General features: G+C 45.7%; 9 non-coding genes across 9 annotated transcripts; all 9 read right to left on the bottom strand.

Annotated features, from left to right (window-relative positions):
- Positions 1-104: 104 nt before the first annotated feature.
- On the bottom strand, positions 105-175 carry trnag-gcc (transfer RNA glycine (anticodon GCC)). Its single transcript has one exon. It is a non-coding gene; the product is annotated as a tRNA-Gly (tRNA).
- Positions 176-1,708: 1,533 nt separating this feature from the next.
- On the bottom strand, positions 1,709-1,779 carry trnag-gcc (transfer RNA glycine (anticodon GCC)). Its single transcript has one exon. It is a non-coding gene; the product is annotated as a tRNA-Gly (tRNA).
- Positions 1,780-3,312: 1,533 nt separating this feature from the next.
- trnag-gcc (transfer RNA glycine (anticodon GCC)) lies at positions 3,313-3,383 on the bottom strand. The gene has a single exon. It is a non-coding gene; the product is annotated as a tRNA-Gly (tRNA).
- A 1,533-nt stretch (positions 3,384-4,916) lies between these two features.
- Positions 4,917-4,987, bottom strand: trnag-gcc (transfer RNA glycine (anticodon GCC)). The gene has a single exon. It is a non-coding gene; the product is annotated as a tRNA-Gly (tRNA).
- Positions 4,988-6,520: 1,533 nt separating this feature from the next.
- Positions 6,521-6,591, bottom strand: trnag-gcc (transfer RNA glycine (anticodon GCC)). The gene has a single exon. It is a non-coding gene; the product is annotated as a tRNA-Gly (tRNA).
- Positions 6,592-8,124: 1,533 nt separating this feature from the next.
- On the bottom strand, positions 8,125-8,195 carry trnag-gcc (transfer RNA glycine (anticodon GCC)). Its single transcript has one exon. It is a non-coding gene; the product is annotated as a tRNA-Gly (tRNA).
- A 1,533-nt stretch (positions 8,196-9,728) lies between these two features.
- trnag-gcc (transfer RNA glycine (anticodon GCC)) lies at positions 9,729-9,799 on the bottom strand. The gene has a single exon. It is a non-coding gene; the product is annotated as a tRNA-Gly (tRNA).
- A 1,530-nt stretch (positions 9,800-11,329) lies between these two features.
- trnag-ccc (transfer RNA glycine (anticodon CCC)) lies at positions 11,330-11,400 on the bottom strand. Its single transcript has one exon. It is a non-coding gene; the product is annotated as a tRNA-Gly (tRNA).
- A 1,533-nt stretch (positions 11,401-12,933) lies between these two features.
- On the bottom strand, positions 12,934-13,004 carry trnag-gcc (transfer RNA glycine (anticodon GCC)). The gene has a single exon. It is a non-coding gene; the product is annotated as a tRNA-Gly (tRNA).
- Between the last annotated feature and the right edge of the window lie 894 nt (positions 13,005-13,898).

The following is a 13,898-nucleotide window of genomic DNA, read 5'->3' as shown; positions in this document are numbered from 1 at the left end:
CGCGCGCAGCAGGACATCGGTGAGTCTGCAGCTAGGCGAAACAGACATTGCATCGGGCTGAACTTGGTTACGCCGTGCAGCATTTGAAATTAAAGGGGCGACAATGCATTGGCCGGGAATCGAACCCGGGCCTCCCGCGTGGCAGGCGAGAATTCTACCACCGAACCACCAATGCACCTACGGACCGCGCACGCTAGAACTTTACTACAGTTTGAACTCCAGCAGGAAACTAAACCGGTATTCTTGATATTCTGTGCAGTGGCGCAGCAAACTGACTCCAATCTCCAGCATCTGCAGCCCTGACTTTCTCCATTGCTGATATAGCGAGAAACCAAGTAGGAAAATCGCAATGAAGCGCTGTTTGTTTGACTGGTTTGATTTTATCTGAACACTGTTTTTTATTTCAAAATATATAAAGTAAATAATACAAATAGGATTCTAGGCTCAAAATTATTACTTGCAACTTTTAGTTTGCCTGGATGGTTCCTGACCAAGTGGAGAACGCTCTTCTTAAAATGGAAATGAGTTCTACTTTAATTATAACATTAACGTGTTACGTGCACACAATCAGCACAACTCATATTTATAAACACAAGAACATAGAGATGGTGGTAGGAATAGCCCACAGATCAAGCCTGCTCGCTAAAGTTAATGATCAACTTCACTTTCCTGCCCATCCCTTGGTTTTGGAAGCATGCCAACTATTTCTCCAATCCAGCCTCAAATAGATCATAGAACATAGAAAAGTACAGCACAGAACAGGCCCTTTGGCCCACGATGTTGTGCCGAGGTTTCATCCTAATGTAATGTAACCTACGCAACCCTCAACTCACTGCTCTCCATGTGCACGTCCAGCAGTTCCTTAAATGACCCCAATGACTCTGCTTCCACCACCACAGCTGGCAACCCATTCCATGCATTCACAACTTTCTGCGTAAAGAACCTACCGCTGACGTCTCCTTGATACTTTCCGCCTAATATCTTCAAACTATGACTCCGGCTATTGACTCTGTCTGTGCCACTCATTATTCAAAGATATTCAATGCTAGAACATCAATGACGCTCTGTTGTGAAGAACTGAGTAGGTTTACAATCTTTGTTTATCCACTGGTTGGAGTCACATCTCGCACAAAGAAAGACGATTGCGTTCGTCAGAGGGCATTGGCTTTCTGCATTTGAACCTAGTATGGTCTGCTTCAGTATCTGAGGAGTTGTCAGTGGTGCTATCATTATGCAATCGTGAACAAAAATGGCCACTTCTGACTATATGACAGAAGGAAGGTCACTGATGAAGCAGCAGAAGATGTTTGGATATAGGACAGTACCCTTCCTGACGAAGGACTCCTGGCCGAGAGGTCTATTTTGCTGGTCCTCGGATGCTGCCTGCCCCGCTGTGCTTTTCCAGCACCACTCTAATCTCATTCGGCGTATGGAGTCTGGCCCATCATTCTGGGATCACGGCCGGTCATCTCACGAGGTCGATTTTACTAAATGCCATGAGTTTCCAGAAACCTGTGGATTCCGTCATGAAAATGCTCAGAAACGGAGCCTGCAGAGCAGTGATTTCTACCCCACCCGATGAGAAAACACTTTCCTGTGAACCGCGCGCGCAGCAGGACATCGGTGAGTCTGCAGCTAGGCGAAACAGACATTGCATCGGGCTGAACTTGGTTACGCCGTGCAGCATTTGAAATTAAAGGGGCGACAATGCATTGGCCGGGAATCGAACCCGGGCCGCCCGCGTGGCAGGCGAGAATTCTACCACTGAACCACCAATGCACCTACGGACCGCGCACGCTAGAACTTTACTACAGTTTGAACTCCAGCAGGAAACTAAACCGGTATTCTTGATATTCTGTGCAGTGGCGCAGCAAACTGACTCCAATCTCCAGCATCTGCAGCCCTGACTTTCTCCATTGCTGATATAGCGAGAAACCAAGTAGGAAAATCGCAATGAAGCGCTGTTTGTTTGACTGGTTTGATTTTATCTGAACACTGTTTTTTATTTCAAAATATATAAAGTAAATAATACAAATAGGATTCTAGGCTCAAAATTATTACTTGCAACTTATAGTTTGCCTGGATGGTTCCTGACCAAGTGGAGAACGCTCTTCTTAAAATGGAAATGAGTTCTACTTTAATTATAACATTAACGTGTTACGTGCACACAATCAGCACAACTCATATTTATAAACACAAGAACATAGAGATGGTGGTAGGAATAGCCCACAGATCAAGCCTGCTCGCTAAAGTTAATGATCAACTTCACTTTCCTGCCCATCCCTTGGTTTTGGAAGCATGCCAACTATTTCTCCAATCCAGCCTCAAATAGATCATAGAACATAGAAAAGTACAGCACAGAACAGGCCCTTTGGCCCACGATGTTGTGCCGAGGTTTCATCCTAATGTAATGTAACCTACGCAACCCTCAACTCACTGCTCTCCATGTGCACGTCCAGCAGTTCCTTAAATGACCCCAATGACTCTGCTTCCACCACCACAGCTGGCAACCCATTCCATGCATTCACAACTTTCTGCGTAAAGAACCTACCGCTGACGTCTCCTTGATACTTTCCGCCTAATATCTTCAAACTATGACTCCGGCTATTGACTCTGTCTGTGCCACTCATTATTCAAAGATATTCAATGCTAGAACATCAATGACGCTCTGTTGTGAAGAACTGAGTAGGTTTACAATCTTTGTTTATCCACTGGTTGGAGTCACATCTCGCACAAAGAAAGACGATTGCGTTCGTCAGAGGGCATTGGCTTTCTGCATTTGAACCTAGTATGGTCTGCTTCAGTATCTGAGGAGTTGTCAGTGGTGCTATCATTATGCAATCGTGAACAAAAATGGCCACTTCTGACTATATGACAGAAGGAAGGTCACTGATGAAGCAGCAGAAGATGTTTGGATATAGGACAGTACCCTTCCTGACGAAGGACTCCTGGCCGAGAGGTCTATTTTGCTGGTCCTCGGATGCTGCCTGCCCCGCTGTGCTTTTCCAGCACCACTCTAATCTCATTCGGCGTATGGAGTCTGGCCCATCATTCTGGGATCACGGCCGGTCATCTCACGAGGTCGATTTTACTAAATGCCATGAGTTTCCAGAAACCTGTGGATTCCGTCATGAAAATGCTCAGAAACGGAGCCTGCAGAGCAGTGATTTCTACCCCACCCGATGAGAAAACACTTTCCTGTGAACCGCGCGCGCAGCAGGACATCGGTGAGTCTGCAGCTAGGCGAAACAGACATTGCATCGGGCTGAACTTGGTTACGCCGTGCAGCATTTGAAATTAAAGGGGCGACAATGCATTGGCCGGGAATCGAACCCGGGCCGCCCGCGTGGCAGGCGAGAATTCTACCACTGAACCACCAATGCACCTACGGACCGCGCACGCTAGAACTTTACTACAGTTTGAACTCCAGCAGGAAACTAAACCGGTATTCTTGATATTCTGTGCAGTGGCGCAGCAAACTGACTCCAATCTCCAGCATCTGCAGCCCTGACTTTCTCCATTGCTGATATAGCGAGAAACCAAGTAGGAAAATCGCAATGAAGCGCTGTTTGTTTGACTGGTTTGATTTTATCTGAACACTGTTTTTTATTTCAAAATATATAAAGTAAATAATACAAATAGGATTCTAGGCTCAAAATTATTACTTGCAACTTTTAGTTTGCCTGGATGGTTCCTGACCAAGTGGAGAACGCTCTTCTTAAAATGGAAATGAGTTCTACTTTAATTATAACATTAACGTGTTACGTGCACACAATCAGCACAACTCATATTTATAAACACAAGAACATAGAGATGGTGGTAGGAATAGCCCACAGATCAAGCCTGCTCGCTAAAGTTAATGATCAACTTCACTTTCCTGCCCATCCCTTGGTTTTGGAAGCATGCCAACTATTTCTCCAATCCAGCCTCAAATAGATCATAGAACATAGAAAAGTACAGCACAGAACAGGCCCTTTGGCCCACGATGTTGTGCCGAGGTTTCATCCTAATGTAATGTAACCTACGCAACCCTCAACTCACTGCTCTCCATGTGCACGTCCAGCAGTTCCTTAAATGACCCCAATGACTCTGCTTCCACCACCACAGCTGGCAACCCATTCCATGCATTCACAACTTTCTGCGTAAAGAACCTACCGCTGACGTCTCCTTGATACTTTCCGCCTAATATCTTCAAACTATGACTCCGGCTATTGACTCTGTCTGTGCCACTCATTATTCAAAGATATTCAATGCTAGAACATCAATGACGCTCTGTTGTGAAGAACTGAGTAGGTTTACAATCTTTGTTTATCCACTGGTTGGAGTCACATCTCGCACAAAGAAAGACGATTGCGTTCGTCAGAGGGCATTGGCTTTCTGCATTTGAACCTAGTATGGTCTGCTTCAGTATCTGAGGAGTTGTCAGTGGTGCTATCATTATGCAATCGTGAACAAAAATGGCCACTTCTGACTATATGACAGAAGGAAGGTCACTGATGAAGCAGCAGAAGATGTTTGGATATAGGACAGTACCCTTCCTGACGAAGGACTCCTGGCCGAGAGGTCTATTTTGCTGGTCCTCGGATGCTGCCTGCCCCGCTGTGCTTTTCCAGCACCACTCTAATCTCATTCGGCGTATGGAGTCTGGCCCATCATTCTGGGATCACGGCCGGTCATCTCACGAGGTCGATTTTACTAAATGCCATGAGTTTCCAGAAACCTGTGGATTCCGTCATGAAAATGCTCAGAAACGGAGCCTGCAGAGCAGTGATTTCTACCCCACCCGATGAGAAAACACTTTCCTGTGAACCGCGCGCGCAGCAGGACATCGGTGAGTCTGCAGCTAGGCGAAACAGACATTGCATCGGGCTGAACTTGGTTACGCCGTGCAGCATTTGAAATTAAAGGGGCGACAATGCATTGGCCGGGAATCGAACCCGGGCCTCCCGCGAGGCAGGCGAGAATTCTACCACTGAACCACCAATGCACCTACGGACCGCGCACGCTAGAACTTTACTACAGTTTGAACTCCAGCAGGAAACTAAACCGGTATTCTTGATATTCTGTGCAGTGGCGCAGCAAACTGACTCCAATCTCCAGCATCTGCAGCCCTGACTTTCTCCATTGCTGATATAGCGAGAAACCAAGTAGGAAAATCGCAATGAAGCGCTGTTTGTTTGACTGGTTTGATTTTATCTGAACACTGTTTTTTATTTCAAAATATATAAAGTAAATAATACAAATAGGATTCTAGGCTCAAAATTATTACTTGCAACTTTTAGTTTGCCTGGATGGTTCCTGACCAAGTGGAGAACGCTCTTCTTAAAATGGAAATGAGTTCTACTTTAATTATAACATTAACGTGTTACGTGCACACAATCAGCACAACTCATATTTATAAACACAAGAACATAGAGATGGTGGTAGGAATAGCCCACAGATCAAGCCTGCTCGCTAAAGTTAATGATCAACTTCACTTTCCTGCCCATCCCTTGGTTTTGGAAGCATGCCAACTATTTCTCCAATCCAGCCTCAAATAGATCATAGAACATAGAAAAGTACAGCACAGAACAGGCCCTTTGGCCCACGATGTTGTGCCGAGGTTTCATCCTAATGTAATGTAACCTACGCAACCCTCAACTCACTGCTCTCCATGTGCACGTCCAGCAGTTCCTTAAATGACCCCAATGACTCTGCTTCCACCACCACAGCTGGCAACCCATTCCATGCATTCACAACTTTCTGCGTAAAGAACCTACCGCTGACGTCTCCTTGATACTTTCCGCCTAATATCTTCAAACTATGACTCCGGCTGTTGACTCTGTCTGTGCCACTCATTATTCAAAGATATTCAATGCTAGAACATCAATGACGCTCTGTTGTGAAGAACTGAGTAGGTTTACAATCTTTGTTTATCCACTGGTTGGAGTCACATCTCGCACAAAGAAAGACGATTGCGTTCGTCAGAGGGCATTGGCTTTCTGCATTTGAACCTAGTATGGTCTGCTTCAGTATCTGAGGAGTTGTCAGTGGTGCTATCATTATGCAATCGTGAACAAAAATGGCCACTTCTGACTATATGACAGAAGGAAGGTCACTGATGAAGCAGCAGAAGATGTTTGGATATAGGACAGTACCCTTCCTGACGAAGGACTCCTGGCCGAGAGGTCTATTTTGCTGGTCCTCGGATGCTGCCTGCCCCGCTGTGCTTTTCCAGCACCACTCTAATCTCATTCGGCGTATGGAGTCTGGCCCATCATTCTGGGATCACGGCCGGTCATCTCACGAGGTCGATTTTACTAAATGCCATGAGTTTCCAGAAACCTGTGGATTCCGTCATGAAAATGCTCAGAAACGGAGCCTGCAGAGCAGTGATTTCTACCCCACCCGATGAGAAAACACTTTCCTGTGAACCGCGCGCGCAGCAGGACATCGGTGAGTCTGCAGCTAGGCGAAACAGACATTGCATCGGGCTGAACTTGGTTACGCCGTGCAGCATTTGAAATTAAAGGGGCGACAATGCATTGGCCGGGAATCGAACCCGGGCCGCCCGCGTGGCAGGCGAGAATTCTACCACTGAACCACCAATGCACCTACGGACCGCGCACGCTAGAACTTTACTACAGTTTGAACTCCAGCAGGAAACTAAACCGGTATTCTTGATATTCTGTGCAGTGGCGCAGCAAACTGACTCCAATCTCCAGCATCTGCAGCCCTGACTTTCTCCATTGCTGATATAGCGAGAAACCAAGTAGGAAAATCGCAATGAAGCGCTGTTTGTTTGACTGGTTTGATTTTATCTGAACACTGTTTTTTATTTCAAAATATATAAAGTAAATAATACAAATAGGATTCTAGGCTCAAAATTATTACTTGCAACTTATAGTTTGCCTGGATGGTTCCTGACCAAGTGGAGAACGCTCTTCTTAAAATGGAAATGAGTTCTACTTTAATTATAACATTAACGTGTTACGTGCACACAATCAGCACAACTCATATTTATAAACACAAGAACATAGAGATGGTGGTAGGAATAGCCCACAGATCAAGCCTGCTCGCTAAAGTTAATGATCAACTTCACTTTCCTGCCCATCCCTTGGTTTTGGAAGCATGCCAACTATTTCTCCAATCCAGCCTCAAATAGATCATAGAACATAGAAAAGTACAGCACAGAACAGGCCCTTTGGCCCACGATGTTGTGCCGAGGTTTCATCCTAATGTAATGTAACCTACGCAACCCTCAACTCACTGCTCTCCATGTGCACGTCCAGCAGTTCCTTAAATGACCCCAATGACTCTGCTTCCACCACCACAGCTGGCAACCCATTCCATGCATTCACAACTTTCTGCGTAAAGAACCTACCGCTGACGTCTCCTTGATACTTTCCGCCTAATATCTTCAAACTATGACTCCGGCTATTGACTCTGTCTGTGCCACTCATTATTCAAAGATATTCAATGCTAGAACATCAATGACGCTCTGTTGTGAAGAACTGAGTAGGTTTACAATCTTTGTTTATCCACTGGTTGGAGTCACATCTCGCACAAAGAAAGACGATTGCGTTCGTCAGAGGGCATTGGCTTTCTGCATTTGAACCTAGTATGGTCTGCTTCAGTATCTGAGGAGTTGTCAGTGGTGCTATCATTATGCAATCGTGAACAAAAATGGCCACTTCTGACTATATGACAGAAGGAAGGTCACTGATGAAGCAGCAGAAGATGTTTGGATATAGGACAGTACCCTTCCTGACGAAGGACTCCTGGCCGAGAGGTCTATTTTGCTGGTCCTCGGATGCTGCCTGCCCCGCTGTGCTTTTCCAGCACCACTCTAATCTCATTCGGCGTATGGAGTCTGGCCCATCATTCTGGGATCACGGCCGGTCATCTCACGAGGTCGATTTTACTAAATGCCATGAGTTTCCAGAAACCTGTGGATTCCGTCATGAAAATGCTCAGAAACGGAGCCTGCAGAGCAGTGATTTCTACCCCACCCGATGAGAAAACACTTTCCTGTGAACCGCGCGCGCAGCAGGACATCGGTGAGTCTGCAGCTAGGCGAAACAGACATTGCATCGGGCTGAACTTGGTTACGCCGTGCAGCATTTGAAATTAAAGGGGCGACAATGCATTGGCCGGGAATCGAACCCGGGCCGCCCGCGTGGCAGGCGAGAATTCTACCACTGAACCACCAATGCACCTACGGACCGCGCACGCTAGAACTTTACTACAGTTTGAACTCCAGCAGGAAACTAAACCGGTATTCTTGATATTCTGTGCAGTGGCGCAGCAAACTGACTCCAATCTCCAGCATCTGCAGCCCTGACTTTCTCCATTGCTGATATAGCGAGAAACCAAGTAGGAAAATCGCAATGAAGCGCTGTTTGTTTGACTGGTTTGATTTTATCTGAACACTGTTTTTTATTTCAAAATATATAAAGTAAATAATACAAATAGGATTCTAGGCTCAAAATTATTACTTGCAACTTTTAGTTTGCCTGGATGGTTCCTGACCAAGTGGAGAACGCTCTTCTTAAAATGGAAATGAGTTCTACTTTAATTATAACATTAACGTGTTACGTGCACACAATCAGCACAACTCATATTTATAAACACAAGAACATAGAGATGGTGGTAGGAATAGCCCACAGATCAAGCCTGCTCGCTAAAGTTAATGATCAACTTCACTTTCCTGCCCATCCCTTGGTTTTGGAAGCATGCCAACTATTTCTCCAATCCAGCCTCAAATAGATCATAGAACATAGAAAAGTACAGCACAGAACAGGCCCTTTGGCCCACGATGTTGTGCCGAGGTTTCATCCTAATGTAATGTAACCTACGCAACCCTCAACTCACTGCTCTCCATGTGCACGTCCAGCAGTTCCTTAAATGACCCCAATGACTCTGCTTCCACCACCACAGCTGGCAACCCATTCCATGCATTCACAACTTTCTGCGTAAAGAACCTACCGCTGACGTCTCCTTGATACTTTCCGCCTAATATCTTCAAACTATGACTCCGGCTATTGACTCTGTCTGTGCCACTCATTATTCAAAGATATTCAATGCTAGAACATCAATGACGCTCTGTTGTGAAGAACTGAGTAGGTTTACAATCTTTGTTTATCCACTGGTTGGAGTCACATCTCGCACAAAGAAAGACGATTGCGTTCGTCAGAGGGCATTGGCTTTCTGCATTTGAACCTAGTATGGTCTGCTTCAGTATCTGAGGAGTTGTCAGTGGTGCTATCATTATGCAATCGTGAACAAAAATGGCCACTTCTGACTATATGACAGAAGGAAGGTCACTGATGAAGCAGCAGAAGATGTTTGGATATAGGACAGTACCCTTCCTGACGAAGGACTCCTGGCCGAGAGGTCTATTTTGCTGGTCCTCGGATGCTGCCTGCCCCGCTGTGCTTTTCCAGCACCACTCTAATCTCATTCGGCGTATGGAGTCTGGCCCATCATTCTGGGATCACGGCCGGTCATCTCACGAGGTCGATTTTACTAAATGCCATGAGTTTCCAGAAACCTGTGGATTCCGTCATGAAAATGCTCAGAAACGGAGCCTGCAGAGCAGTGATTTCTACCCCACCCGATGAGAAAACACTTTCCTGTGAACCGCGCGCGCAGCAGGACATCGGTGAGTCTGCAGCTAGGCGAAACAGACATTGCATCGGGCTGAACTTGGTTACGCCGTGCAGCATTTGAAATTAAAGGGGCGACAATGCATTGGCCGGGAATCGAACCCGGGCCTCCCGCGTGGCAGGCGAGAATTCTACCACTGAACCACTAATGCACCTACGGACCGCGCACGCTAGAACTTTACTACAGTTTGAACTCCAGCAGGAAACTAAACCGGTATTCTTGATATTCTGTGCAGTGGCGCAGCAAACTGACTCCAATCTCCAGCATCTGCAGCCCTGACTTTCTCCATTGCTGATATAGCGAGAAACCAAGTAGGAAAATCGCAATGAAGCGCTGTTTGTTTGACTGGTTTGATTTTATCTGAACACTGTTTTTTATTTCAAAATATATAAAGTAAATAATACAAATAGGATTCTAGGCTCAAAATTATTACTTGCAACTTATAGTTTGCCTGGATGGTTCCTGACCAAGTGGAGAACGCTCTTCTTAAAATGGAAATGAGTTCTACTTTAATTATAACATTAACGTGTTACGTGTACACAATCAGCACAACTCATTTTTATAAACACAAGAACATAGAGATGGTGGTAGGAATAGCCCACAGATCAAGCCTGCTCGCTAAAGTTAATGATCAACTTCACTTTCCTGCCCATCCCTTGGTTTTGGAAGCATGCCAACTATTTCTCCAATCCAGCCTCAAATAGATCATAGAACATAGAAAAGTACAGCACAGAACAGGCCCTTTGGCCCACGATGTTGTGCCGAGGTTTCATCCTAATGTAATGTAACCTACGCAACCCTCAACTCACTGCTCTCCATGTGCACGTCCAGCAGTTCCTTAAATGACCCCAATGACTCTGCTTCCACCACCACAGCTGGCAACCCATTCCATGCATTCACAACTTTCTGCGTAAAGAACCTACCGCTGACGTCTCCTTGATACTTTCCGCCTAATATCTTCAAACTATGACTCCGGCTATTGACTCTGTCTGTGCCACTCATTATTCAAAGATATTCAATGCTAGAACATCAATGACGCTCTGTTGTGAAGAACTGAGTAGGTTTACAATCTTTGTTTATCCACTGGTTGGAGTCACATCTCGCACAAAGAAAGACGATTGCGTTCGTCAGAGGGCATTGGCTTTCTGCATTTGAACCTAGTATGGTCTGCTTCAGTATCTGAGGAGTTGTCAGTGGTGCTATCATTATGCAATCGTGAACAAAAATGGCCACTTCTGACTATATGACAGAAGGAAGGTCACTGATGAAGCAGCAGATGTTTGGATATAGGACAGTACCCTTCCTGACGAAGGACTCCTGGCCGAGAGGTCTATTTTGCTGGTCCTCGGATGCTGCCTGCCCCGCTGTGCTTTTCCAGCACCACTCTAATCTCATTCGGCGTATGGAGTCTGGCCCATCATTCTGGGATCACGGCCGGTCATCTCACGAGGTCGATTTTACTAAATGCCATGAGTTTCCAGAAACCTGTGGATTCCGTCATGAAAATGCTCAGAAACGGAGCCTGCAGAGCAGTGATTTCTACCCCACCCGATGAGAAAACACTTTCCTGTGAACCGCGCGCGCAGCAGGACATCGGTGAGTCTGCAGCTAGGCGAAACAGACATTGCATCGGGCTGAACTTGGTTACGCCGTGCAGCATTTGAAATTAAAGGGGCGACAATGCATTGGCCGGGAATCGAACCCGGGCCTCCCGCGTGGGAGGCGAGAATTCTACCACTGAACCACCAATGCACCTACGGACCGCGCACGCTAGAACTTTACTACAGTTTGAACTCCAGCAGGAAACTAAACCGGTATTCTTGATATTCTGTGCAGTGGCGCAGCAAACTGACTCCAATCTCCAGCATCTGCAGCCCTGACTTTCTCCATTGCTGATATAGCGAGAAACCAAGTAGGAAAATCGCAATGAAGCGCTGTTTGTTTGACTGGTTTGATTTTATCTGAACACTGTTTTTTATTTCAAAATATATAAAGTAAATAATACAAATAGGATTCTAGGCTCAAAATTATTACTTGCAACTTATAGTTTGCCTGGATGGTTCCTGACCAAGTGGAGAACGCTCTTCTTAAAATGGAAATGAGTTCTACTTTAATTATAACATTAACGTGTTACGTGCACACAATCAGCACAACTCATATTTATAAACACAAGAACATAGAGATGGTGGTAGGAATAGCCCACAGATCAAGCCTGCTCGCTAAAGTTAATGATCAACTTCACTTTCCTGCCCATCCCTTGGTTTTGGAAGCATGCCAACTATTTCTCCAATCCAGCCTCAAATAGATCATAGAACATAGAAAAGTACAGCACAGAACAGGCCCTTTGGCCCACGATGTTGTGCCGAGGTTTCATCCTAATGTAATGTAACCTACGCAACCCTCAACTCACTGCTCTCCATGTGCACGTCCAGCAGTTCCTTAAATGACCCCAATGACTCTGCTTCCACCACCACAGCTGGCAACCCATTCCATGCATTCACAACTTTCTGCGTAAAGAACCTACCGCTGACGTCTCCTTGATACTTTCCGCCTAATATCTTCAAACTATGACTCCGGCTATTGACTCTGTCTGTGCCACTCATTATTCAAAGATATTCAATGCTAGAACATCAATGACGCTCTGTTGTGAAGAACTGAGTAGGTTTACAATCTTTGTTTATCCACTGGTTGGAGTCATATCTCGCACAAAGAAAGACGATTGCGTTCGTCAGAGGGCATTGGCTTTCTGCATTTGAACCTAGTATGGTCTGCTTCAGTATCTGAGGAGTTGTCAGTGGTGCTATCATTATGCAATCGTGAACAAAAATGGCCACTTCTGACTATATGACAGAAGGAAGGTCACTGATGAAGCAGCAGAAGATGTTTGGATATAGGACAGTACCCTTCCTGACGAAGGACTCCTGGCCGAGAGGTCTATTTTGCTGGTCCTCGGATGCTGCCTGCCCCGCTGTGCTTTTCCAGCACCACTCTAATCTCATTCGGCGTATGGAGTCTGGCCCATCATTCTGGGATCACGGCCGGTCATCTCACGAGGTCGATTTTACTAAATGCCATGAGTTTCCAGAAACCTGTGGATTCCGTCATGAAAATGCTCAGAAACGGAGCCTGCAGAGCAGTGATTTCTACCCCACCCGATGAGAAAACACTTTCCTGTGAACCGCGCGCGCAGCAGGACATCGGTGAGTCTGCAGCTAGGCGAAACAGACATTGCATCGGGCTGAACCTGGTTACGCCGTGCAGCATTTGAAATTAAAGGGGCGACAATGCATTGGCCGGGAATCGAACCCGGGCCTCCCGCGTGGCAGGCGAGAATTCTACCACTGAACCACCAATGCACCTACGGACCGCGCACGCTAGAACTTTACTACAGTTTGAACTCCAGCAGGAAACTAAACCGGTATTCTTGATATTCTGTGCAGTGGCGCAGCAAACTGACTCCAATCTCCAGCATCTGCAGCCCTGACTTTCTCCATTGCTGATATAGCGAGAAACCAAGTAGGAAAATCGCAATGAAGCGCTGTTTGTTTGACTGGTTTGATTTTATCTGAACACTGTTTTTTATTTCAAAATATATAAAGTAAATAATACAAATAGGATTCTAGGCTCAAAATTATTACTTGCAACTTATAGTTTGCCTGGATGGTTCCTGACCAAGTGGAGAACGCTCTTCTTAAAATGGAAATGAGTTCTACTTTAATTATAACATTAACGTGTTACGTGCACACAATCAGCACAACTCATATTTATAAACACAAGAACATAGAGATGGTGGTAGGAATAGCCCACAGATCAAGCCTGCTCGCTAAAGTTAATGATCAACTTCACTTTCCTGCCCATCCCTTGGTTTTGGAAGCATGCCAACTATTTCTCCAATCCAGCCTCAAATAGATCATAGAACATAGAAAAGTACAGCACAGAACAGGCCCTTTGGCCCACGATGTTGTGCCGAGGTTTCATCCTAATGTAATGTAACCTACGCAACCCTCAACTCACTGCTCTCCATGTGCACGTCCAGCAGTTCCTTAAATGACCCCAATGACTCTGCTTCCACCACCACAGCTGGCAACCCATTCCATGCATTCACAACTTTCTGCGTAAAGAACCTACCGCTGACGTCTCCTTGATACTTTCCGCCTAATATCTTCAAACTATGACTCCGGCTATTGACTCTGTCTGTGCCACTCATTATTCAAAGATATTCAATGCTAGAACATCAATGACGCTCTGTT

The sequence above is a fragment of the Chiloscyllium plagiosum genome, unplaced genomic scaffold (genome assembly GCF_037043375.1).
Source record: "Chiloscyllium plagiosum isolate Xiang-an unplaced genomic scaffold, Cpla_swu_hap1 HiC_scaffold_35, whole genome shotgun sequence".
In the NCBI taxonomy this organism is placed as follows: Eukaryota; Metazoa; Chordata; class Chondrichthyes; order Orectolobiformes; family Hemiscylliidae; genus Chiloscyllium; species Chiloscyllium plagiosum.
This window is presented reverse-complemented; position numbering and strand designations above follow the sequence as displayed.